The sequence below is a fragment of the Microtus oregoni genome, unplaced genomic scaffold (assembly GCF_018167655.1).
Source record: "Microtus oregoni isolate MIOR12 unplaced genomic scaffold, Mior012 000019F_ref0000042, whole genome shotgun sequence".
Lineage (NCBI taxonomy): Eukaryota > Metazoa > Chordata > Mammalia > Rodentia > Cricetidae > Microtus > Microtus oregoni.
Window position 1 is genome coordinate 22,223,030 of NW_024543078.1, and position 25,300 is coordinate 22,248,329.

Genomic DNA, 25,300 nt, shown 5'->3' on the forward strand with positions numbered 1-25,300 from the left:
AATGGCTGAAGAGAGACACCAAATGTAAACCTCAAACGTGCACACATGCACACGTGCACATGTGCAAACACACACACACACATTTACCATGGTAACCACTTTGTTTGAAGTGTGCACCTCCATGGCATCAAGCATGCACGTGTTATATCAGCAGCATCCAGAACTCCACCTTCCAGCCGGACTCAGGCATTAAGCAGGAACTCCCCATTCTCTCCTGCCCCAGCCCTGGCAAGGCCATCGGACCTTCTGTCTGAGCCCGGCTATTTTACATAGTTCATAAAATGAAACCAACAGCAGCTGTCCTTTTGTGTTTGATTGACTTCACTCTGGGACACAATTGGCCACATTTCAAGGTCAAGGTTGGACAAAGCTTATTCTATTTCCCGTCTAAAATCACATTCAGCTACATTAAAGGTCCATCGCCTAACACAGCCCGCCACTTGTTTCTTCAGACAACTAGACAACAAGACGCTCCAACTCCCTCTAACAGAGAGGGCTCAGATGTTGGTGCAGATACTCCTTGCCACTATCAAATTCCCTGGTGATAAGCGCCTGAAAATTACTTCATTTAATGAATTGTGATGAACTCGAAGTTAAGAATTAAGGTTTATCTTTATTATTTTTAATTAGCTATGTTTGGGGTGGGCATGAACATGAGAGTAGGTGCCCATGGAGGCCACCGAAACTGGAGCGTGTGAGCTGCCTGCTATGGATACTGAGAACCAAACTCAGTTCCTCTCTCTGTCACAGCAATATGAGTTTCCTTTTTATTTCTTTTGAGACAGAGTTTCTCTGTGTAACCACCTTGGCTGTCTTGGAACTCAATTTCTAGACCGGGATGGTTTCAGACTCAGAGATCCGCCTGCCTCTGCCTCCAGTGCTAGGATTAAAGGTGTACGCCACCGCCGTCCTGCGCATTATGAGTTCTTAACTAATGAGACATCTAATCGGCAACCAAAGTAAAAAAAATAAATAAATAAGTCAATATCTCAAGGAATTAAACTCTTAAATTGAATTATCTGGCCCCAGGAGTTTGTTTTGCTTTGAAGTTCTGGAGCTTGAACCCAGGTCCTTGTGCATGCTGGCCAATCATGCTACCACTGAGCTAGACCCCAGCCCTCTTTTTTGCTTTTTATTTTGAACCCGTCTCTTAAAGTTGCCCTGTCTGGCCTTGAACTCATTCTGTATCCTAGGTAAGCCTTAAACTTTTGATTATCTTGCCTCAGCCTCACAAGCAGCTTTAATTACAAGCCTACACCATCAGGCCTGGCTTGCCTGATGAGTTAGTGTTCAGACTGCTCAGGCTTAGCATGATGCTCCACACCTACCATCCCTGCACTTCGGAGGCAGAGGCAAGAGGATCAAGAATTCGAGGCTATCCTCAGCTGAATACTAAATTAAAGACAATCATCCAAAGAGTCTCAGTGCCTGGATAAGGCTGCGGTCCTTTCTTTGGTAACTCAGGCTCAGACATGCCCTCTGGAGCCTCAGAAATCAACAAAGAGCAGAAGGCAATTCTAGCACCACCTCTGAACACTTTTGACTTGGAAAAAAAAAACCTTGCTTTGAAGCAATATAATTCCTCTAGAACCCCAGATTTTCTTTGGACCCATTTTTCAGAGCCCAGTGATGTCCTGGAAAAGGCAGATAACCAAGGAAAGCTTTTTGAGGGCCAGCATCTCAAGGATGACAGTCTACACTGGTGTGGAATCTTCCATGTCTGAATTGAAACTGAGGTGGGAGAATCCTCCCACTAAGACCAAGCGTAGCACCGTTACAGTTCTAGAACTTAGAGTCCCCAGTCAATGCATCTGGCTTTCCTAGAGCTGGCTTTCTGTCCTGATTGGGTTTCCAGGCATGGATAAATCTATTCCCAGAGGCAAAGCAGGTTCTGACACTTTATGGCCTGCCAGGCGAGATGATTCAGTACTAAAGATACCAGCAATAAAGAGCTTTTAGCAGGCTAGGCGCTGATGACCACGCATTTGCTACTGTAAATCATCTTCATGAAAACAAGGAGGATCTGCTTCTCCCCGGACTGGGGAACACAGGGGATGAAATGATGATCTTGGGGTGTTCAGCTAAGAGTCCACATTAGGAACCTGGAAGTTCTGAAGACAACCCTCATAGCAGCTCTGGTCCCCTGCAGCCACAGGGAAACAGCACAAAGGCTGATCCCAGGGCTGGCCTACAGTGTCCATCCAGTAAACCACAGTGGAGCAACTCTTTTCTTCAAGTTTGACTACTACTGATCCAGAAGAACTAGGGCCCTGGGGTGAGGAAAGATGGGCAAGATTCCAGTGGAGCTGAGGGGGCTGTAAACCCACAACTCTGGGCACCCTCACCAGTAGAAGTTGCCTCCCCATCTCAGGTTAGTCCCCCAACTGTCTGGAGATCACATAAAGCTCCCCCAAAGGTCCTACCCCTCCTTCCTAGATCTGTAGCTAGACCCAAGTCCTCAAAGCCCCAAGAAACATAAACAATGACTCATGAGAAGAGGCTGTACAACACCGAGTTTGCCAAGTCATGCTAGGTCAGTCTCCAGGTCAGTCTTTGGAGAAGAGCCTTATGGCCCCCAGCGTGAGAGCCTGCAGTGGGAAGGGCCTCGGGGTGGGGCCCTGTCAATGTTACTCAAACCCAGAAACATCCACCCAGATTCCTGCTTCTCACACAACTTGGGCTGTCGCCAAAGGTCATTTCATTCCTGAGACTGGAGGACATTTGCTGAGTCACCAACTCCTGAACTGAGATTTTACATCTCAGTGCCTACCAATTGCCAACAGTCAAGTTCACGACATGCCTGTAATGATCAGCAGGCCCCAGGTGGCAGTTATGGCCACTGGGGGCGGGGAGGGGGTGTTGCAGAGGGATTCCTGCAAGCTGGTTGCGGTAGTCTCCACTGGCTAGCCTAGGTTACAGCTTATTGAGTCTATGAACTAGCTTCAGGTCAGCTCTGATGCTGGCCGAAAAGTGTGTGCATTTGCAGCCAAGACTCCACTGTCTGAACTGACCGAACTAACAAACCTCTTCAAAGCTCAGTTTTTCTCATTCACCAAACTGTTTTGTTTTTAAATTTTATGTATGTATGCATTGTGTGTGTGTGTGTGTGTGTGTGTGTGTGTATGTGTGTGTACTTGTTCACATGTGTGGGCACATGTGTGAGGACCAGAATTTGATACCGGTGTTTTCCATGATGGCTTCCTACTGTATATACTGATGCAGAGTCCCTAACTGAGCCTGTAGCTCACTGAATCAGCATGTCTATACAGATAGCTTGTCCTGGGGATCTTCATGTCCGGCTGACTTTTACGTGGGTTCAAGGCCAGCCTGGGATAAATAAGAGCCTGTCTCAAAACAAGCAAGTAGTAATAATATATTTTAAATTAAAAACACCAAAGTGTAACAGAAATTTGAATTATTTGCAAGTGTTTTGCCTATTTTCTTTCCATCTGAAATGCTTTATTCTATGGATACTAATCACTTTTCAGTTGCTGTGAGATGACTTAGCGGTTATAGGCACTGGCTGCTTTTCCAGGGGACCTGGTTTGACTCTCAGCACCCACTTGACGACTCAGCCATCTGTAACTCCAATTCCAAGGGATCTAATGTCCTCGTCTCATACGCACAGACACTGCATGCATGTGGTACATGCATACACATGCAGGCAAAACACTCCTACGTAGAAAATAAAAATAAATCAAAACCAAAAACTTTCAAATTAAAAATAAATAAATAAATAAAACACTCTGACCAAAAGCAACGTAAAGAGGGGGGAAGGTCTACATTGGCTTGTTGCTCCAGAGGGAAAGAGTTCATCATGGTGGGGCTAGCTTGGTATTGCAGCAGGATCAGGAAGTTGCTGATCACATTTTAGCAGCATACAGGAAGCAGAAGGAGAGAAGAGAAATCGGGCCAATGCGGTAAGCCTTCAAAGCCCATCACCAGTGATGCGCTTCCTCCAGCAAGGCTCTGTCTCCTAAGATTCCATTATCAAACAATGCCACCATCTGGGGACTACTTGTTCAAATATGTGAGCCTATGGGGAAGATAGTCCCTTTAAATCCCTACACTATCCAATCCTGTCACCCCTTACCCCTTTTTAAACAGTGCAAGCCATCAAACCCAGGGCCTCACACATGTAGGTGGTGCTTAGCTCCATCTCAGGCCCAGGGCCTCACACATGTAGGCAGAGATCAAATCCCTCTCCAGCCCAGGGTCTCACGCATGTAGGCAGAGATTAAATCCCTCTCCAGCCCAGGGCCTCACACATGTAGGTGGTGCTAACTCCCTCTCCGGCCCAGCCTCACACATGTAGGCGGTACTTTACTCCATCTCAGGCCCAGAGTGAGCTTTTAGACAGGATTCTTGTTCATTTAGAAAGCACACCAGACTAAAGAGGCTCATGAGCAGGTCATAAATCTTCTTGAGGAATTTCACTTCCTTGGGTAGTGGCACTACAGGAAGTCATAGCGGGAGGTCAGTGAGGGCCACACCCAGGCCATGAACATCCAAGAAAGCCTCCTGCTGGCTCTTCTGTGGGGCCCCAGTGGCTTCCCTGGTGTCCAGGGCTTTATCCTCCGGAGAGGAGTGATCTGGAGGAACTGCAGCATCTCTAAGACCTTTGGCACCCTCTGGCCAACAGGAGGAAGAGATGGCCAATGTCCTTTAGGGCTTCATCTTAGGGCATAAAGGTCCAGAGAGGGAGGTACAGGAGCCCACAGATGCAAACTGGACCAGCCTACTACAGCTTCTGACAAATTGGCAGGGCACAGTGGGTGGGCAGAAAGGAGTTTATCACCCAGAAAGCTGTGGCTGATTCTGCAAGCAAGCTATGGAGAAGATGCCCTTGGAGCTTGACACTGGAAAAGAGACGGATCCCAGCTCCCCGCTGCCATGACAGCCTGCTTATTCCTCTTCATTTCAGGTGTCATCTCAGAACCACAGTCTCTCGGGTTCGACTTCACCCCTGGTAACAACGCTGCCAAATCACTTGAACTGTGATATTTGTCTTTCTGTTTGGCAAGGTTTGACGTGACAGGGCATGCACCTGGGACTCCTAAATGTCGTTTTTGGCTGGGTTGAAATCACATTCTTTTCCTATTCTGTGGATGTTGTCTGTGCTGTAGAGCACAAGCCTATAGCATGTAGGAGGCTGAGGCAGAACTGTGAGCTCTCAGCCAGCCTGGGCTGCATAAAAAGTATAATGATCCAAAGAGGAGGGAAATGGTTCTGGAACTCCCCAAGAACAGGATGCACTTCCTCTTTTAGATGTCTGTGAAATGGTTTGAATTCCCACGAAGTGTGTTCACCTGCCATCTTTCAGAACGAACTTTAAAGGAACAAGATGTTGGTCTGCCATTTGGACGTTTTAACTTGCTGTTTTTATCTAATTCGGTACTCAAATGTTAGGAAACCAGATGACTTATCCTGGAATTGAACCAAAACTTAGAATAACAAATATTTACGCAGTACTCACTAAGTGTCAGGAACTGTTCCCAGCCCATTCTGCATCAGCCCCATCTTCCAAGAACCCTCGTGGGAAAGCTGCGTGGCTTTGCTGAGAGTGACGTAAAGTATCGCATTTGCTACCAGGCCCTCGGGACCATAACCTGTCACCTTTGCTTCCCTCAGAAGGAAATGAGGAAATGGAGATTGGTGAGAGAGAGAGAGAGAGAGAGAGAGAGAGAGAGAGAGAGAGAGGAGGGAGAGAGAGAGAGAGAGAGAGAGAGAGAGAGAGGATTTACTTACAGTTTGGCCAAAGTATGGAAAGAAAAAGCTAATTTTTCTCTCCCCTGTGACCATGGTGGTCTTACAGCTTATAGAAGGCTATGATAGAAGCAGATCTGCAGCTCACTGTGAGGCAGTTTGAGAAGTCCTTTCCTGCGCACAGGGCCTTGCGCTCATTCAAGTCTCTATTCTTGGCATCTGCATCATCCTCCATCCACCCCCCCTCCACTGGCCGAGATCTCTACTGCTATGCTGCCAGGACAGGAAAATGCTGGCAGAGGGTCGGACCAATGAGCTTCCTGGGATTGCTTACAATTGCAGGAGGGCTGGCTGGCTGGGCCACTTAAAAGTCCTCACCTCCTTGTCAACCTTTCTCGGCTTTAGCTCCTCCCTCCAGCATCCTGTGTTGTGTGAGGAGGTTGCTTATTAGTCCCGACTGCCCAGAATCGAAATAATCACACAGAATCACACAGAAACTGTATTAATTAAATCACTGCTTAGCCCATTAGTTCTAACTTCTTCTTGGCTAGCTCTTACATATTAATTTAACCCATTTCTAGTAATCAGTATGTCTCCATGAGGCTGTGGCTTACCAGGTAAAGTTCCCGGCATCTATGGGGGGCGGGCTACCTGGCTTCTCCCTGACTCTGTCTTCTTTCTCCCAGCATTCAGTTTAGGCGTGTGCCCTCCCGCATCATCATCTGTGTGCATAGCTCTGCTATAGACCCAAAGCGGTTCCTTTATTAACCAATGACAGCATACAGAGGGGGAAACCCGCATCAATCTTGTGCTGGAAAGAGAAAGAAGCGACTAGAACCCCAGATGAGGACCTCTGACTCTGCTAACCCTTCTACGAGACAATGTCAACAGCCTCACCATTAACTGATGGAGGGGGGGTCATTTGTCTATGTGTTACTTTCATTGGTTAATAAAGAAACTGCCTTGGCCCTGATAGGACAGAAAATTAGGTAGGCGGAGTAGACAGAACAGAATGCTGGGAGAAAGAAGCCGAGTCAGGCAGTCGCCATAGCTCTCCTCTCCAAGGTGGATGCAGGTTAAGATCTTACCGGTAAGCTACCATCTCGTGGTGCTACACAGATTATTAGATATGGGTTAATCAAGATGTGAGAATTAGCCAGTAAGAGGCTAGAGTTAATGGGCCAAACTGTGTTTAAAAGAATACAGTTTCCGTGTAATTATTTCCGGGCATAAAGCTAGCCGTGCAGGAGCCGGACGGCAGGAACGCAGCCCGCTGCTCCACACTACACATCGTGGGTGGTGCCATCCTTAGGCAGGTGGTTCTGGGGTGTATAAGAAACCAGACAGAGAGCAAACCAATAAGCAGCACTCCTCCATGGCCTCTGCATCAGCTCCTGCCCTGGAATAACACAGAGGGTGACTGAGGGCAAGAAGCCACCCACTAAATTCTCCATATTTGAAAATCCAAGTTGATTTGAAGAGAGAGAGGCTTAACAAGACAATTAAACCGAGCTTTAGAGGTGCAGTAGCTAATTAATGTTTTGTTGAGAATCAATAAACAGGCCACAGAAACCCCCTCCAGGTAATTATATTTAACCCCCCCCCCCCCCACGTCATAATTCACTATATGAAAGACTGTTGAGCGACTCCCATTTCCCTAGGTATAAAGTGCGGGGTGCTGTCCTTTGCTCAGGGGACGCCACTGGTTGCCCAGTCAACAGTCCTTCCCCATCTTCATTGGCATTTTCTTTCTCCCGCTTGGTTTTGTTCTCTTTCCTTCCAGGGGCCATGTGTAGATGTGTATGTTACGTTTTAAACCCAGGACCAACAGCTGAGATGCCTACTTAACCTATCTAAGGGCACTTGGCCTCCAGGTTCTCCCAGCATCCCTCAGTCCCTACCTGTTACAGGGTATGGCTGGTGTACATCCTTTCTCCTGAGCTTTCCAGGCCAGGGGCTCAGCTGCCCTTCCCCCAGAGGCTCCTCCCTACATGATCCAGACATTTTTGGTTACCTACCCTTTGGTACCTTTGCCCTCTTGGCTGCTGCACCTCATCCCCCTGTTCCTCTCCTCTCCCTCCTCACATGGCCCAGCTCTGTCTGGTCATATCCCCTCTGGACTCTCCAGATGTCCCTGCCTCTGGCTCTGCTCTCCCGTAGATCTGCAGTAAGCTTTCTCCTCCACCACACCTAGGAGCGGTCAGGTCCTTCCTTCCGCTTTTCATTTTTACGTTCAGTCTAAGGAAGTCAGGAGAAGGCTCTGGTGACTGGAGCCTGTATCCTGCTGACTCATTCCCGGCTCCTGAGTTCATTTTTGTTTGTTTTATTTTATTTTGAGACAAGATCTCCGTCTGCGGTCCAGGCTGGCCTGGAATCCATTGCATAGCCCAGGCTGGCCTCAGACACAGAGCAATCTGTTCTCTGAGCCTCCCAGGTGCTGAGGTTACAGGGATGAGCTGCCAGCCTCTGGTAATTTGAAGACTTTGTCGCTGAAGATCATTTCTTGATTTAATTACTCCCTAGAAACCTCTATCATTTTCTGCCGTAAGCTTCAGAGTGAGGGAAAACCCAAATTCCCGCAAATTCATTTCAACTTTGAAAGTCTGGAAACATTGTTTGGAGTGATATGGAGGGACTGAGTACCTTTTGTGGGATAATGGCAAATTCCAGGTGGGACAGGGAAGGTCTCAGATGTGGTGGAGGGGGGCAGATATGACAGAAACAAGGCAAATTAAAGATTTAAATTGTCAAATATTTCATATTATTCTTGTGTATGGACATACGCGTGACGGCACACATGCCAGAGGACAACTTCTGGGAGACGGCTCTCCCCTTCCACCAGGGGGGTTCCAAGGACTGACCTCAGGCCATCACGCTTGACACAAAGTTCCTTTATTCACTAAGGACTCTTGGTGTCTTTCATCTATGGATTTGTTGACTTGACAATTACTATATTATAAAATCTTGCAAGCAAAGAGAAAAAAAAAGATTTGAGAAGTGAAAGCTTACAAAACTCTTCTTCTAAAACCAACAGGGGATGATAGAACTGTCAGAAAGAATAGACCGGATGGATTAAACGTGTGTGAGAGAGGACGGGTGAGATGGCTCAGCGGGAAAAGGCTGTGTAATACTGGAGACCTGAGCGCAATCCCTGCCCACACATAAAGATGGAAGGAAAAAATCTCCATAAACTTGTCTCAGATATGCATGTGTGAACCACGGCACCGGCACCCACGCTCACACACACCACACACGCTTGCGTGCACATGGAACAATAATTTAAAAATTTAAATGTGTACTAGCGAGATGAATCACCCAGAGCAATTATTATTGCAAATTAGCAAAGTATAAGCACTTATGTATCAATGTGGAAAGATAACTGCATTAGTGTGGGATCTCTAGAGACAAAGGGTTATATAACTGCTATGACAGGAGAAAAGGTATTTTAAATAAGACACTTGTACTAGCAGAGATTCAGAACAATGGTTCTCAAAGAACTAAAATTCCCTTATTCTGGAGGAGGGAAAGGCTGAAGTCTGGGGGCAGCCAGAGAAAGAACCAGAGATGTCACAGTTACGACAACTTATCGGACAATCTTGCTGAAGAGACAGACCCGTGCTGAGACACTTAAGGGTCAGTGGAGGGCAGGAGCCCATTGGGACCCAGACTACTTAGTTCCACACACCTCTCTCACACTCAACAGGATACAGCTTATGTTCATGGAACCTTCCCATAGAGCATGGTGGGGTCACTGGGCCTCTTTGTTTGTCTCCCATCCCAATGAGGCTGCATTGGAAGGTCTCCCTTCTCCATTTCTTTCTGTCGTTGCCACTTTAGCTGGCTGATTGCTATAGGTTTGCAAGCCTGGCTTGTTAGAGCAGCCAGGACCCAGGTTATAACCTAGTCTATTAAACACCCAGGAGCATTCAGTTTTAAGGACTGGAGAGCTCCATTCAACAAAGCAATCGACCTAGGCAATGAGATTAGACTCTTCAAAGACTGCTCACACACCAAGATGTTCTTAGTTGCAGAATTAGGAAGACCACATTTTATCAACATGAATCATCTTCAACCACATCCTTACAAGAAGTCTGTATTCAACAAGTCGGATGGGTTTCCCATATAAACACGATGCAGTTCAGATCAAGCAGCATCCAGCGGAGGACCAGCAACTGCTTCTTCCTCGTGGGACGAGGAGGATTTCCCAGAAGTTACCAGTGGACTTATTTTTAAGCCTCTTATTGGCCAAGTTGCCTCATCTGCCTTTTCTTAAGCCGACCTGCGGTACAAAAGAGGAGTTTCCTAACAAAATGTGTTTTCAGATGTCCATGGGCGGAGCTGGGATTATGGCTCAGCGGTAGAATGCATGCACCAAGGCCTGGGTTTTAAGAGACAGGGAGGGAGGGAAGGTTATGTCGACGGCTGATAATCTTTATGTGTGCTTTTTATCTATTATACATATACACATGAATTGATGAAATACAAGAAGATAAATAAGGTCATTGTTTTCTGTGTGGGTGGACCTTTGCAAGCTAAAATAAAAATATTGGCAATGCTTTTTATATCTTTATAACAAGCTTGTAGTATTTTTATAAGTAACAGGCCATATCTTTTTATTTATTTTAAAAATAAAATAATTTAGTGGCTGAGATAGCTCAGAGATTGAGAGTCCTGGCTGCACTTGCAGAAGACTTGGGTTCAATTCCCAGTACCCACGTGAGGCTCACAACTGACTATAATTCCAGTTTCCAGGGGGAGCTGATGCCCTCTCTGGCCTCTTCAGGCATCGCATTTATGTGGGGCACATACACTGTAACATGCAGGTAAAACACACATACACATTAAAAATAAATTAATTAAGAAATGAAATCATTTAGAATTGAATGCAGGCAAAGGGAACCAATTTCATGCAGGAAGTGGACCAGCATTGATCAAACGAGTAAAGGCTGTGACTGCCGAAGGCGCCCGAGTCTGTACTAAGGGAAAGAATCTATTCCAGGCTGGGGAAAGCTCGATGGTAGAGCGACTTGTCTAGCATGTGTGAGTGTCTGTGTTCAATCTCAGTGTCACAAGACACATGTGTGCAGGCAGCTTTCCCAAGAAGCCCTTCTATGTCAGACCATGTGCTGTTTAAAACAAAACTAAACTAAATGCTATGAAATCAGATGTGATGGCCCAGCTAGCTCAGAGTGCCACATTCAGAAGCATGGGCAAGAGGATCTTGAGTTTGTAGCCAGCCTGGGTCATATTGTGGGAAGAGTTATCCAGTAAGAGGTTAGTGTGCTTCGATTTATTCACTTGGAATTCAGATGTGAAAATTAGCAGTCTAAGTAGGAAGCCATAGGTTCAAAACTAAAATACAGTTTGTACTCTAAAATTAAGTGAAAATATTTACTCTAAAAGAGTAGTAAAAAGAAAACCTTGAAGTTACTTTTTGGGTTAATCTTAATTTTGCTTTGTTTAAAGACAGAGTCTCCCTTGACCCAGGGTGGCCTTGAACTTCTGATCTTCCTGCCTCCACATTGCAAGTGCTGGGATTACAGGGATCCACAGCTACATCCAGATCTCGTATGTTGTTTTAATTCATAAAAAAATCAGATTATGAAAGTAGGTCATGTGCATTGAAAGAAAGCCAGCTATAGTAGAAGTATGTCCAGTCCTCTTTGCAGGACAGAGCCTGCCTATCTCCTCCTCTCTTGTCTCTTCACTCTGTCCAACACCATGAGGGGCTCTCAACCCTCACCTCCGTCCTGTTCCCAGTGACAACCACAGTCAACAGGCCAAGGTGCGGCACTGTCAATTTCTCCGGCATAGAGTTTTGAAAACAAGTGTTTCAATGTTAGGATGCTTTTGGATTCATTTAAAAATTGCCAAAACAATACAAAGAATACCCATACTCCCACAGCCACTTCCCTGTCATCAACATCTCATGTCGGTATGATCTCCTTTTCACAGTTGACGAGCCCGCAGCGACTGTATCCCATACTGGATTTGCACATCCTTCTATTAGACTCAACGCTCCTTCCGGCTGCAGGGTCCAGTTTGGGATCCCACCCTATACATTTGCTCAGTACATCTCCTGAAGCCCCCCCCCCCTTGGCTATGACAATTTCTCAGATTTTCCATAATTTTTTATGTCTTTGGGCACTGATTTTGCCTTTTGCATCCCCTCATTTGGGATATGTCTGCTGTTTGATTAATGATGAGACAGGAGCCATGGATTTAAAGAAGGGCCCATTCTCAGCATATTAGGCTAAGGATACACATTATCACCATGACTCAACAATATTGATGCTGACTTTGCCTCCTATGCAGATGGATTGCTTTGTACACACTGCCAAATGACTTCCCTGTGTTTTTCATGTCCAGGTAAGGATCGGGGGACTGGGTGTGGCCCTGGGTTTTAATAGTAGCTTAGTCAGCATGACTTGGGAAGTCTAAACATGCAAGTGGCTTAAAAGAGAGACTTGCAACCTTCGTGCCAGCTACGGGCGTGGGAGGAGGATGTAGAGAGAGGAATCAAGAGAACCTGCCTACTTCTGCCACATGCCAAACTCACAAGAGATGCTTGCCAAGGACCAAGACCAGCTGCCAACAAGGCTAAACACCCAAACCTCTTCCCAATAAACAGCAGTGACCTTCCATGGTGAAGCTTGAGTTTTGAGCTCCTGTCTCTTGCAAGGGCCTGCCTGTGCCTGGTGATTCATCCCCAGCATTCATCAGGGCTGTGAGAGTTCAGGAAGACTTGGCTGAAACACAAGGAATTAGAAAAAGAAAGGGAGGCATTAGATCTGAAAATTTCCCCATCACACAGTAAGGCTTTCTTGGATTCTTCCTTGCCTTATTCAAGTGAATTATGAACCAGAATTCAAATGTCTTTTCCTTGAATAGAAGAATCCGGATATGGGTTCCCCCACCCCCTTTATACTGGCCTACTAGTCAAATTGAAGTAACTCAAATAGATGACAGAAAATAATAATAAAAGAATAGAATTATTTAATACTTACTAAGCATTTTATCATGTTCAAGGAGGCTATCTAGGATCCTGTAGCTACCCAGCCAGACCACAGCAAGACCTTAGTTCATAAAAGGAAAAAAAGCACGGTGATTAGTTTATGTGCCTGCCTCATTTGATCCTCTGTTAGCTATAGTTTGTAGAGGAAACATGACATCCAACGATTAAATGAGCCCAAGATTACAGCGCACAGGTGTGATGCAAAGGGCAGAGCACCTCTCCCTCCTCATTCCACACTGCTGCCCCATTCAAACCCAGCCACACCACATTTCCACTGGCCAATAAACACCACACCCTCTAGCTACACACACTGCCATGATCACCACGGTATCCATATAGAGGGCGGGACAGGAAGCCATTATACAATCCTGCTACACTGCCCAATCACCTCAGGTCATTAATAGTGCTAACAGTGTTCCCAACAGCTTTGCAAAGTGCTAAGAACTGGAAGGTGGATGTCACAGGGTCCCGGAAAAAGGACTTACCGTTGACTCCCTTACTCCCAAAAAGATGGGGGACTCAGTAGTTCCTGAACAGGAGCAGACCCAAGGCTATTGGGAGAGCACTATCAAAAGGAGGCCTCTCTGGCAAGGATAATAATGACCTCAAATGCATGGGGATTTGAAGGTAGAGGACACAGCATGGAACACGCCAGTAATATTCAAAATGCTTAATTAGTTCGGTCTCAATCCGTCAGAAAAAGCCCTCCACCCATCAGGAGACAGACAGAACAGTGACTAACAACAAAGCGATGTTGAACAGCACCTCAGAAGTAGGGTAGCAAGTGTCCAAGGGGTCCTGCATCCCCATAGGTTGGCTTGTTGCTCTTCTGATGTTGCCATGGCGGGGAGAGAGGTACCGGGTGAGCTTCTCACTGGGTGGGAATACTCCATGGGAAAGAACGCTTGATATTAGTTAGTGCTTTTAAAAGCCTTGAAGTTCAGCCTGCAGCGTTATTTATTTATAGACCTAGCAATGTCTTGTGCTAACATAAAACACATTTCCACATTAATTTTAGTTTATACTTAATAAGCTTTGACATTTGACAGATTTCGCACCTAAAATAGTCAACACTTCACAAGCCTGATTAAATTCCTTTAGAGATTTCAAATCACATACACAAATATAACATTACCGAATTATCTGAAAGAACTTCAAACATCCAAAGCAGACGTGGAAATCTAGTGAGTGATTCTAGGAAAGTCGATTTACGCATGTTATAAGTAAACCAGGTTGTCTTAATAATTTAAAGCCTCAATTTAAAAAACAACAACCAGGGGCTGGAAACATGACTCAGTGCTTTAGCGCACTTACTGAGGAACTATTTGGACCTGGGTTCAGATCTCAGAATCCACATAACAAAGGGATAATGATCTTGCACAAACCTGTATCCCCAGTGCTGTGGAGAACAAAGACAGAAGGGCTCATAGGCTTGCCAGCTGCCAGCTTAGCCAAAAACATGAACTCTGGGTTCAAAGAGAGATACCGCCTCAGAGTAACAAGATGGAGAGTAAGAGAGGCTACCCAATATCCCCTCTCTGACTTCTGCACATACACACAGAAGCACATACCTATGCATACACATGTGTGTAGGTACCACATAATGGAGTAATGGAGAGAGAGATCCTTATGAGTAACACGGAGATTAAAATGTTATACCTACATAGCTTATCAAGGTTTTTGTCTTATTGCTTCATCCTAGAGTTAGGATTGTTTGTGTAGCCAAAGGGAACAGAGCGATTGTTTAAAGGTTATCATATCAACTGAATTCATGAGCTCTAGACATTGAGGTTCCCTAGGGTTCTGTCTTTGAACTTCCTATGTCTCTATACTTCCTGGTCACCTCGGCCAGTCCCACAGCTTTAAATCCTGTGTGCCAGTGAGTCTGTCCTATATCTCTATATCCAGTAGGTGCTAGTGTTATTTACCCATATTTCTGGTCCTCCTTTCCCAAACATCAACAGCCCTTCCTCATCCTCTTAAAAATTCATCATGACCACATGACTGATTTTGGCTAAGAAATGTATTTCATTGCTAGTGTGAGACTTCACCTCTTTCTCTTGCAGTATCAACAGTTCAGATACTAACGCCCCTCAGTCTGCATCACAGAGGGGAACCAACATGGCTCAGAATCCTACCATGAGGAATAGTTCAGTGAGACGCCGGGAAAGACCTTCTTCCTGCCTCTAGAAAGACTTCAAATGCTAGCTCAGCATCTCCAGCCAGATGACTAGATAGCCATTTCAGGACTAATAAACTCTTGGCTCAATTTCTACTCTCCCTTCCCACCCTCCAGAAATCCCTGTGCAACTCGACCTCCCTGTATCCGCTAAATATCGTTTCCCTCTCTCCAAGGGCCCATGCTCCAATCAGTCTTCTTTATCCCTAGACTTCTCGCATCCTTTAGCAAGTCCTGGTGGCTCTATCTTACAAATACTTTCAGAGGTGAATAGCGCGTCACTGTCTCTTATCTCCCTGACCCCAGGCTCTTCTCCCTTGGATAACCACAGAGCTCCCTAAGATCAGTCAAGAATACTCAAAACTCTCAAATGGCTCTCTATGTCAGTCACAGTAAAATCCAAAATTCTTAACCAATCTTTAAAGTCCTCTACATTTATCTCTGACTGCAGACATTTCCAAAACGCCCCTGGAGGCAGAACTGCCCTTCTGAGACATGGTGATTGTATTGCGAGTAGACAGACATGTGCCAGTCTGTTGAACAGCAGCATCCTCTAAGACGAAAACCTTCCCGGTTGGAGGGAAGTTGAAGACACAAAGTGATAAAGGGGAGGGGATGTATTCCACCCTTCGGGGAAGCTCATTAAGCTTAAGAAGAAAACAACTCAATGATTTCAGGAAGTCCCTGAAACTGACCACATTCACTAGGCTCCTCCCTCCCCAACCACATGTAAGCAGTAAGGATTGCAGAGACAAGAGGCTCAGAATAACTGAACCCCCTGGAAAGGACACGCCCCAGCATGCTGAGCTGTCTGCAGGCTGTGCAGTAAGTTTCAGGCTTCCAGCTTCCGTGAGTGCATGTGTGTGTATACATAAGTATATATGTCATGTGTACAGGTGCCCCCAGAGGCCAGAAGAGAACATCAAATCCCATAGAGCCAGACTTGGAAGCCGATGTGAGCTGCCCAATATGGGTCTTGGGAAGCAAATCAGGTCCTCTGAAAGAGCAGCAAGCGCTCTTCCCAGCAGAGCCATCTCTCCAACCCTGGGGAAGATTTAATTTGACTAAGAGTTTCAGAATTTTTTTGCTCCATCACTTTGGAGAGGCATGGTGAGGTAGGTCAGATCAGTTCCAGGAGGCAGGATAGTGTGGCGGAGGCTGTTCACAGCACAGCACATAGAGAGATGGAAAGCAAGGGCAAAACCAGCGGCAGGAGGAACCTTCACAAGCCTTCTCGTAGGACCCTGCTTCTGCTGGCTAGGCACCACCTCAAATGTTCCACAGGTCATGGGTGTGGTGGGGGGATCTCAGCCATGCTTGCCCCACTATCTGGGGTGGCCTGATTGACACCTGTCCTAGGAGGACCCACACTATAATGACCGGGGGACTCATGTGTGTTCTATGTGAGTAGGTGAGCCCAAGCCTGTTCTGATGGCAATGGAAAAGGCAAATTTATAGGCCATGTAGAAACCCACTGGAGACTTCTGCCTCCCTCGGGTGAGCTTGACCCATTGGTTGGAGAAAATTCCGTGGCAGGGACCAGATTCAAAACTGGACTTAGCCAACCACTCACAGCTTTTCATATCAGATCATCATCTACTCTTTTCTTCATAGAGTCTGAAATTACAGAAAGACTCTGAATCACAGGCAACTTAAACCAGGAAGGATTTCCATCATGGCCACTCATGAGTTAAAGACATTTTTAGCTCTGTACAGTAAGTGACCCAAGGACCCTGGCTGTCTGTGACAAAGATTAGGTATGTTACAGACAATAAAGAATCTATATTTCATTGGTACATCAAAATTATTTCTTGACTCTACAAACTCATTTCACACAAAATTTAGGACATGCTTGTTTTCAAAATAAATTCAAATAGATTCAGTTATTCCCATAATAACATCGCTTATTTTTAGGCCAACATTCTTTATTAAGTGGAAGGGACATCTGCTATGTTCCGGGTTGGTGGCCAAGAATTACCCTACCTGAACCCACCTGTGCCTGTGAGAGCCGCGTACAGTCTCAACTTTCATAGTTAGCATACCAGAAAGTGGGTGGAGGAGCCCAGTCACAGGTCACAGTGACTTCTCTAAGATTGTCATTTGGATCTCTCTGCTAAGGCTACCCACCCCTATAGTACCACAGGATGGAGGCTGAGGCCCAGGCTGCATCCTTTGTTCATTCTTATAAACAACTGTTTTTTAAGCTTGAGCATTTTTTAATATAGATGAGTTTCCAGAATAAAGCAGTGGCCACCAACACACTTGTCAGCCAGGTTCGTGACTTTTAACACCTTGCCCCTTCCACCTACCTCTCTGCACATGCCACCTGTGGCGGACCTCTCGACCGGCGATGAAGAATGACCACCACACCAGGATTTCACTCAGATCACGCTTTTATTGGAGTGCCCTTGATTGATGGGGAGCATGGAATGAGGGGCGGGAAAACGAGGAACAGGGAGCAGATGGGAGAGGCAGCAGGAAGCGAAGGGACCGGGGGGGGGGGGGGGGGGGGGTGCACTAAGGCAGCCGCTTAAATAGGGAATTGGCACACGGGTAGCCCTGTGATTGGCTGCCACCAACAGCTGACACCAGACCGCATCGGGATAGGCTCAAGGATCCTCATCCTCTGCGCATGCGGGAAGCGGGGACGCGCAGCTCTCAAAGCCCTAGCCAAATATGGAGTTGTTTATAACCAACAAGACAGGATGTCGGCGCCATCTTGTAATGGCGATCCTGTCCGGCTCACTACAATTCCCCCTTATTGTTTGTAAGCAATGAGCGCAGGACTAACGTCATCCAATCTGACCCCCACCTCATGATGTGTTGGTCGATCGAGGATGGAAGATATTTTCCATGGACACACCTTCCCCTGTGCAATGGGTACTCGAGGAACCCCGGGGGTGCAAAGGCTGTGTCGCAGGAACCTACAACCACACACCTTCCCAAGTGTAATGGATCGACAGATCCCATGGGGTGCAAAGGCTGTGCAGGAGGAACCTACATCCGCACACCTACCCAAGTGCAATGGATCAATCAACAGATCCCATGGGGTGCAAAGGCTGTGCAGGATGGAAGCCCTAAGCGTCTCTTAGTGCTGACAGCCATATCTGGGGGAAGGAGCCACACTCCAGGGTAGCTAAAGCCTGAGAGATTAAAACCTTATCCCAATATAGCCTTATCCCTATTGGTCTGGGCTCGAAGGCAGCAAACCAACCACAGGCACAACACATAGCCACCCAGGCAGCTTGCCAAAAAACATGCCCATGGAACTGAAAGCACAGGGACCCTTTCTCTGTAATGTTACGTGCTTTTCCTAAAAGGGCCACTTTAGACTTATAACTCAAGGTTTTTATCGGTGGTAAAAATCTGGGGAAATCATGGCGAACGGGCATCGCCTTTGGGAAGGCTGACAGGCTTTTCCTTTTGTGCTCCACCTTTTCCTGGATCCACGTCATCAGGGATGTTAGCAGGAACTTTCTCCAGCGACTTAGCCTCTTTCTTAGGAACTTCCTTGATCATGCGTGTCAGCCGGCTCGGAACCCAAAGTGGAGCCTCTTGGCCCTGTGGAAAAACACATACAGCTCCCCTGGATCTTGCCACCGCAAGATCCGGTCCATACCATTTGTTATCCAATATATCTTTTCACATCACATATTTCTTTTGTTCCATAGGGCCTGCTGCATGCTTTTCAGCTGCTGCAGTACCCGACTCATTCAGGTTTAAAAAATTAAGTGTGAAGAGAGCAAGGGAGATTCTTTTCCTGGGGGAAGCGGATTCAGCTATTTCCCCTTTTTGTTTTTGTAGAATTTCTTTAATATTTTTGTTGGCTCTCTCCACAATACCTTGTCCTTGTGGATTGTATGGAAGACCCGTAATGTGGGTCACTTGGAGCTGTGCGCAAAAGGCACTAAATCCATGGGAGGTATATGCCGGGCCATTGTCTGTCTTCAGGCGTAGGGGTTTTCCCCAGGCAGCCCAGGCCTCAAGGCAATGGGTTTTTACAGGAGTCACCTTTTCTCCCGCTAGGGGCGTGGCATGAATAATGCCAGAAAAGGTATCCATTGATACATGTAAATATTTTAATTTGCCAAAATCAGGCAGATGGGTAACATCCATTTGCCACAACGCGTTAGGTTGCAGCCCTCTAGGGTTGACCCCAACATTAGGAGGGTATAAAAAGGTCACACATGAAGAACAGGCTTTAACTATATCTCTGGCTATCTGTCTGGAAATATGAAATTTTTTCTAAGGGTATTGGCAGGCACATGCCAAAGCTTATGAAAATCTTGTGCTAATTCTACAGGGTCCGAGACGACCAAAGCCATGGACCGGGTAAGGCAGTCAGCCAAATCATTGGCCTCAGACATGGGTCCTGTAAGCAAAGTATGAGCCCGAATATGTCCAATGAAAAAGGGATTATCCCTTTGTAAAATGCACGCTTGAATTTGACATAAAATATTGGAAACTGTACTTGAATTTCTAACAAAGGCGGCCACCTCCAACGAGGCAACAGCATTCACCACATATTTAGAATCTGAAAATAAATTGAAGGGTTCTGAAAATCTTTAAAAAACTTCCAGCACGGTCATACATTCCGTGACTTGTGGGGAATCAGGTCGAAAATCAAGCAAAATGGGTTCCCTACCTTGAATTACTATGGCACCTTTGCCAGTTTTGGAGCCATCAGTAAAAACAGTCAAGGCCATATTAATGGGCTTTTTAAAGGTAACCTTAGGAAAATACACTAAGTTCCTTTCCACAAAATTCAATATGGGATGTCTTGGATAATGATTATCAATAAGGTTAGGAAAAGCGCAAACCAAAACAGCCCATTCATTTACTGTAGCTGCCAATGTCTCCACCTGTCCCTTGGTATAGGGAATAATTAATTTATCTGGCATGGTTGCAAAAGATGTTAAGCAATGTTTTATCCCCAATACCGCTTGAGAAGCAACCAACTCAGGATAATATTGAATAGCTTTGGTACCTGAAGAATTACCATGGAACCACCATAAAGGGCCATCTTGCCATAGCACCCCAGTAGGGTAATGTGTAGTTTTTAAGATGCATAAGAATATGGGCAAAGCAGGATCGACTCGGCACAATTGTGCCTTAGTCATTGCTTTCTCCACCTGTTTTAAAGCCTTTTCAGCCAAGGGGGTCAAAGTTCTGTCCAAGTTAACATTTGGATCACCTTCCAAAATAGAAAACAAGGGCAACAACTTTGCCCGGGGGATGTTTAAATACCCCCTAATCCAATTAATATCCCCCAATAATTGTTGAAAATCATTAAGTGTCCTCAAATGATGGGTGCGAATGGAAATCTTTTGAGGGGTCACCGTCAAAGGGGATATAATTGCCCCCAGAAATTTTATAGTAGTAGTCTCTTGGATCTCATCGGGTGCCAAGACCAGGCCCCAACGGCGTAGAAAAATGAAAATAGATCTACATCCATCTCCATGTACAAAATTTAAGTTTAAATGAGCCAAAGGCCTTAGCATATAAAAATTATGTTGAATCTTACAGAGAAAAATTTTTGAAGCACACTTTGTCATATCTTAAACATAGCCTTAGTGGCACAAACATTGTGAGAAACCATAAATTATATCTCTTGAATTGAGAAGCTTTTGTATAACAAGGCTAGAGTGGGAAAAGATCTTTACTTATTATAGACCTAAACTGAAAATTTTCAATAGACAAACTTAAAAATGACTGAGACATTTAAAAAATGTTTAAACATAACAACCTTTAGCCCTCAGAGAAATGTAAACCAAAACTCTGAGATTTTACCTTATCCTTATAAAAATGACCAAGATTAAAAATTATTGCTAACAATTTATGCTTAAGAAAATGTGGGTAAAGAAAAAACCTTATTGCTGGAAGTGTAAACCGACACAGCCATCTTTGGATCACACATCGTATTGAAAAACCTGAACAAATCTAGACTCCTCCAGCAGGAAGAGAAGAACCAAAAATCCAGGACTAGCCGCTTCAGCGACCCTGCATCAGGAACTAGCTGAAGACAAAACCAGACTGCAATCCTGATAACAATCCCGATAAACAGTGAGTTTTCTCCTTGTGATTATCAGCTTGCTGTGTTTTAGGAACTAGTTGATTACGACCTTGGGAGTGGTCGCGAGGCAGGGAGTCCCCCTGCGACCACCATTGGATTTTTGGTATTTATGACCCTCCCTGACTATAGGGCTGTGGCCTCTTAAAAATTCTTTCCCCAGGTCACTAGGGGTCGAACTCCTCCCCCGCCAATCAAAGCTATGTGACCTCAGCAAGGACGGTCTCCGGCGAGCCATGTGGGGGCCCGCGCCATCCCTAGACCTTAGTGAGAGTCTCCCCAGCACTGGGAGTCTCCCATTAGGTCTATCTTTTAAAATTAGGCAAATATTTACCTCAAAACTTAGCAATACCCCTTTTGGGCCTAAATACATAGTTGTTTAACCACAAGAACATGTGCTCAGCCTTGCTTGGAGGTGTGGCTGAGCGGAGCAGTTGTGCCGACCTGATCCAGGCTGGTTGCTCCGGGCTAGGACAGAGGTTCAAGCTGGTGAGCCTCACCAGGGTCTTGCTGCGCTATGCCCTGAGGCCCACACTGGGAGTGGCCTAGCGTTCTAGCCTGTCAGTCCTCAAGGCAGGTCCTGTGTTTGTAGCTTTGTATCTTGGAGCCACAGCTGTTCACATTCTACAAAATCTGGAGGCCTTGGTAACTCGAACCAGAAGAATATTAACTGTTTATAAGATACAGGCTCATAATGTCTCTCATTAGTCTGCGGGTCTTCAAAAACTGGAAATGCAGACGCTAGACGCGCCCATGTATCTCTTTTAATAAAATGGCATCCCCCTCTCCCTTGTGAATAGGATGGAAGCACAGGGGGCGGGCATGGTTCCCGTGGCGCCAATGGGCCCACACCCACCCCCGCTGACTCATTATGTGCAGGGGGCCGCCTCCATCCATATCCTTCCTCCTCATAGTCAGCGGAGGTTTTCTCCAGATCTTCATCCTCCTGAGGGTCTACCTCCTCCTCAGACCGATCCAGGCTCGCAAATTCCTCGAGCGTTGGATAGAGGGGACTTCTCCCCTTCTCATTAGCCTCTCTTTTAGAGAGGTTTGTACCAGGATCCTTTTCTCTTACTTTTTTTCTTTTAGGCCTTTTCAAGTTTCCTCCCTTTGAATCTGAAAAACTGTTCTTGTGTTTAATGCGGGCCTTTCGCCCCTCTCTCGGAACGTCAACTTTGTTCCCCGCCCCGAGGTTGTGGCCGGACTTACGGCAGTGCAACCAGAGACAGCAGGCCAGTATAAACATCACAAACGCCACGAACACGAGACCAAACACCCAAGAACCCACTCCCACAAACAGCATACTTGGGGAGACTGAAATTAGCATACTGGGAGAAACTTACCGACGTCGCCACTCCGCGTGTTGAGTTCAGAATCCTCTTCGGCCCTTCGCCTGGCGACCGAAGTTCCCGGGTTTCGGCACCAGCTGTGGCGGACCTCTCGACCGGCGATGAAGAATGACCACCACACCAGGATTCCACTCAGATCACGCTTTTACTGGAGTGCCCTTGATTGATGGGGAGCATGGAATGAGGGGCGGGAAAACGAGGAACAGGGAGCAGATGGGAGAGGCAGCAGGAAGCGAAGGGACCGGGGTGCACTAAGGCAGCCGCTTAAATAGGGAATTGGCACACGGGTAGCCCTGTGATTGGCTGCCACCAACAGCTGACACCAGACCGCATCGGGATAGGCTCAAGGATCCTCATCCTCTGCGCATGCGGGAAGCGGGGACGCGCAGCTCTCAAAGCCCTAGCCAAATATGGAGTTGTTTATAACCAACAAGACAGGATGTCGGCGCCATCTTGTAATGGCGATCCTGTCCGGCTCACTACAGCCACCTCCTACTAAACATCTGGGACCCGTGTGCGGATGCCGTGAACTTCACCCCCAAAGACTTCTCTACCCTCTCACGAACGAGGCCACGGTTCCACTACCCAGAGCACGGACGTCACACCTAAAACTCTCACCTAGTCCATAAAACATTTGCATTCCACGCCTAGTCCATAAAATGTTTGAAATCCACACCTAGTCCATAAAATGTTTCCCGGTTGGGTCATGACTATGCTTTAGTTCCCTTTCAACCCACACTTCACTGCATCTGGTTGCTACATCGCTTTCATTTATTAACTGAAAGAATATGCGCATATAGCGGCAAGCCACTGCAGCGCTGTGCGTTCATAACTGATAGCCCAAGACAATGCTAGCCAAAATCCCAGCATAAACAGGATAGACGGTCTCTGGGCCCCACCCATACTGAGCAGCTATGGGCAGCTGTTAGTTTCTGGGGAAAGAGAATCATTCTTTGTAATGAGTGGGGCCGATGATAGCAATTCCACGCTCTGGTGGATGCTCTCATACCCGTGCATTTATAGGCAGCATTAGCTAGATTTAATGAGTATTTAAAGAGAAAGACATGAAGTTCATTGTGGGATGGCTTGGGGGTGTATGGGGAAAACTGGAGGATATTTCCTCCGGTATATAATATGTGTGTGTGTTTATTTTATATTTATATTATATTTATATGTTTATTGTGATTTTATGTTGATGGATGCTCTGTGTATATATGTGTATAAGTATGATCATTTATGAACAACTGCCCAGTGTGAAAAGGCAAACAATTGTAGCTTCCTCCTCCTTGGTATTTACAGCCTGAAAACAGCTGCCCAGAGAGACCTCCTACCCTAGCCTAGCTAACTCCTCTCTGCACTGCACACAGGAATCACGCTGAGGTTCTAAGCCGCTGCGTGGTTGGTGCAGCTCCATCCCAGTGCGTACAGCCCACCTGATTCCAGCTTTTGTTTGTTCTTTCATCCCGCCCTTGTCCCTAGTCATGCCAAGTCTCAGCCAAACAGGAAAAGGTAAACAGCCAGGGCTCTTAACTGCTGAGTCATTTCTCCAGCCCAAAGGAAAGAAAAAGAAGAAAAAGTATGTACAGATGGTTGGGTCCTGCCCCAGAATTACACAAATATTGATATTGTGTTTTGTTTTGTTTTGTTTTGTTTTAAACAGGATTTCATATATCCTAGGTTGGCCTCAGGCTTGCAGTGTAGCTAAGGCTAGCCCTGTACTCCTGATTCTCCTGCCTCCACCTCCCAAGCGTTGGGAATACAGATATGAGGCACATGCCTGGCTTCCTTCATGTGTAGCATTCGGAATCTGTAATTTGTAATCATTTCCAATCCTTTCTGCAGCAGCCAAGCTGGGGGACCACTGGGTTCTCCTTGTACCGGTTAAAGGTATCCATGTATATCTCTCCCGGTAGACCTTAATCTACTTCAGTGAATTATTGCGCCAAATTCTAGTAAAATCTGTGACTGGCTTTCAGTGAAATTCACTTCTTTTCTACTTTATCTGCCCAAGCCTCTCACCTGTAGCCTTGCACTTAGAAAGAAGAGCAGACTTTGAACAGACTTCATTAACAGACTTTTGAACAACCCCAAATAAGATTTGGGGCTTTGCTTTAATTCTAATCTGTCCACTCAGCACCCTTGTAAACACACCTTAATTAAATAATGGCAGGAGGAGGGAGGAAAGGCTCATCTGTTGAGATCTAGGGTCCCCAGCTCTGGTCTAGCCTCAGAATATGCATGTTAGCCAACCACTCAAGCCCTTCACCACCACCCCTGAAGGTGGGAAATTGAGGCAAGGTCTTCCTCCGTAGATCAGGCAAGTCTGGAGTTCTCCATATTCAGACTGCCCTCAAACCCAGAGTCCTTTGTCATAGCTAGCAAGACCTGGACTCCCAGATCTGGGCCACTATGCCTGGGTCCAAACAAGTAACTCTTATCTTCTTTTACAGATGGAGGGAGTGGGCTCTGTTGTTCTTGATTTGGACTCGGTTTGTGGTTGTTTTGAGACAAGGTTGTTCTGTAGACCACGCAATATTGGGACTTAACTGTGTAAATCCAGCTAGCCTTGAATTTAGTATCTAGTCCAGGCTGATGTTGAACATTCAGTGATCCTCCTGCCTCCGACTCTGAAATGCTGGGATTTCAGGCATGAGCCACCATCTCAGCTTTTACTCCCCTAACCCCAGCTCTAGGGGCCTCACAGAGTCCTTTGCTCTCCGTGACTCCATAGACATCTTGTATCATTGAATGAAATCTCTACATTCAAAAATTCGCCCACAAATCCTAGACACCAGACTAATTACATCCCATTTGGTTAGCTCATCTTCTACAGTGCTTCTGCCTTATCGGGTTTCTCGAAGAAGGCATCGGCTAATGCACTTCAGTTGTTTCCTAAAACTAGGGACAAGGTTTCTGCTTTGGCTTCAGCCTGCCTTTTCCTCCATTCTGGCCAAATTTACAGCCTCTGAATCACACACACA

General features: G+C 46.1%; 1 long non-coding RNA gene across 1 annotated transcript; it reads right to left on the reverse strand.

The window, feature by feature from the left end:
• Positions 1-13,483: 13,483 nt before the first annotated feature.
• LOC121459897 lies at positions 13,484-22,890 on the reverse strand. The gene is made up of 3 exons (XR_005975994.1): positions 22,809-22,890; positions 17,210-17,226; positions 13,484-13,608 (listed from the first exon to the last, which is right to left on the reverse strand). It is a non-coding gene; the product is annotated as an uncharacterized LOC121459897 (long non-coding RNA).
• Positions 22,891-25,300: the final 2,410 nt, after the last annotated feature.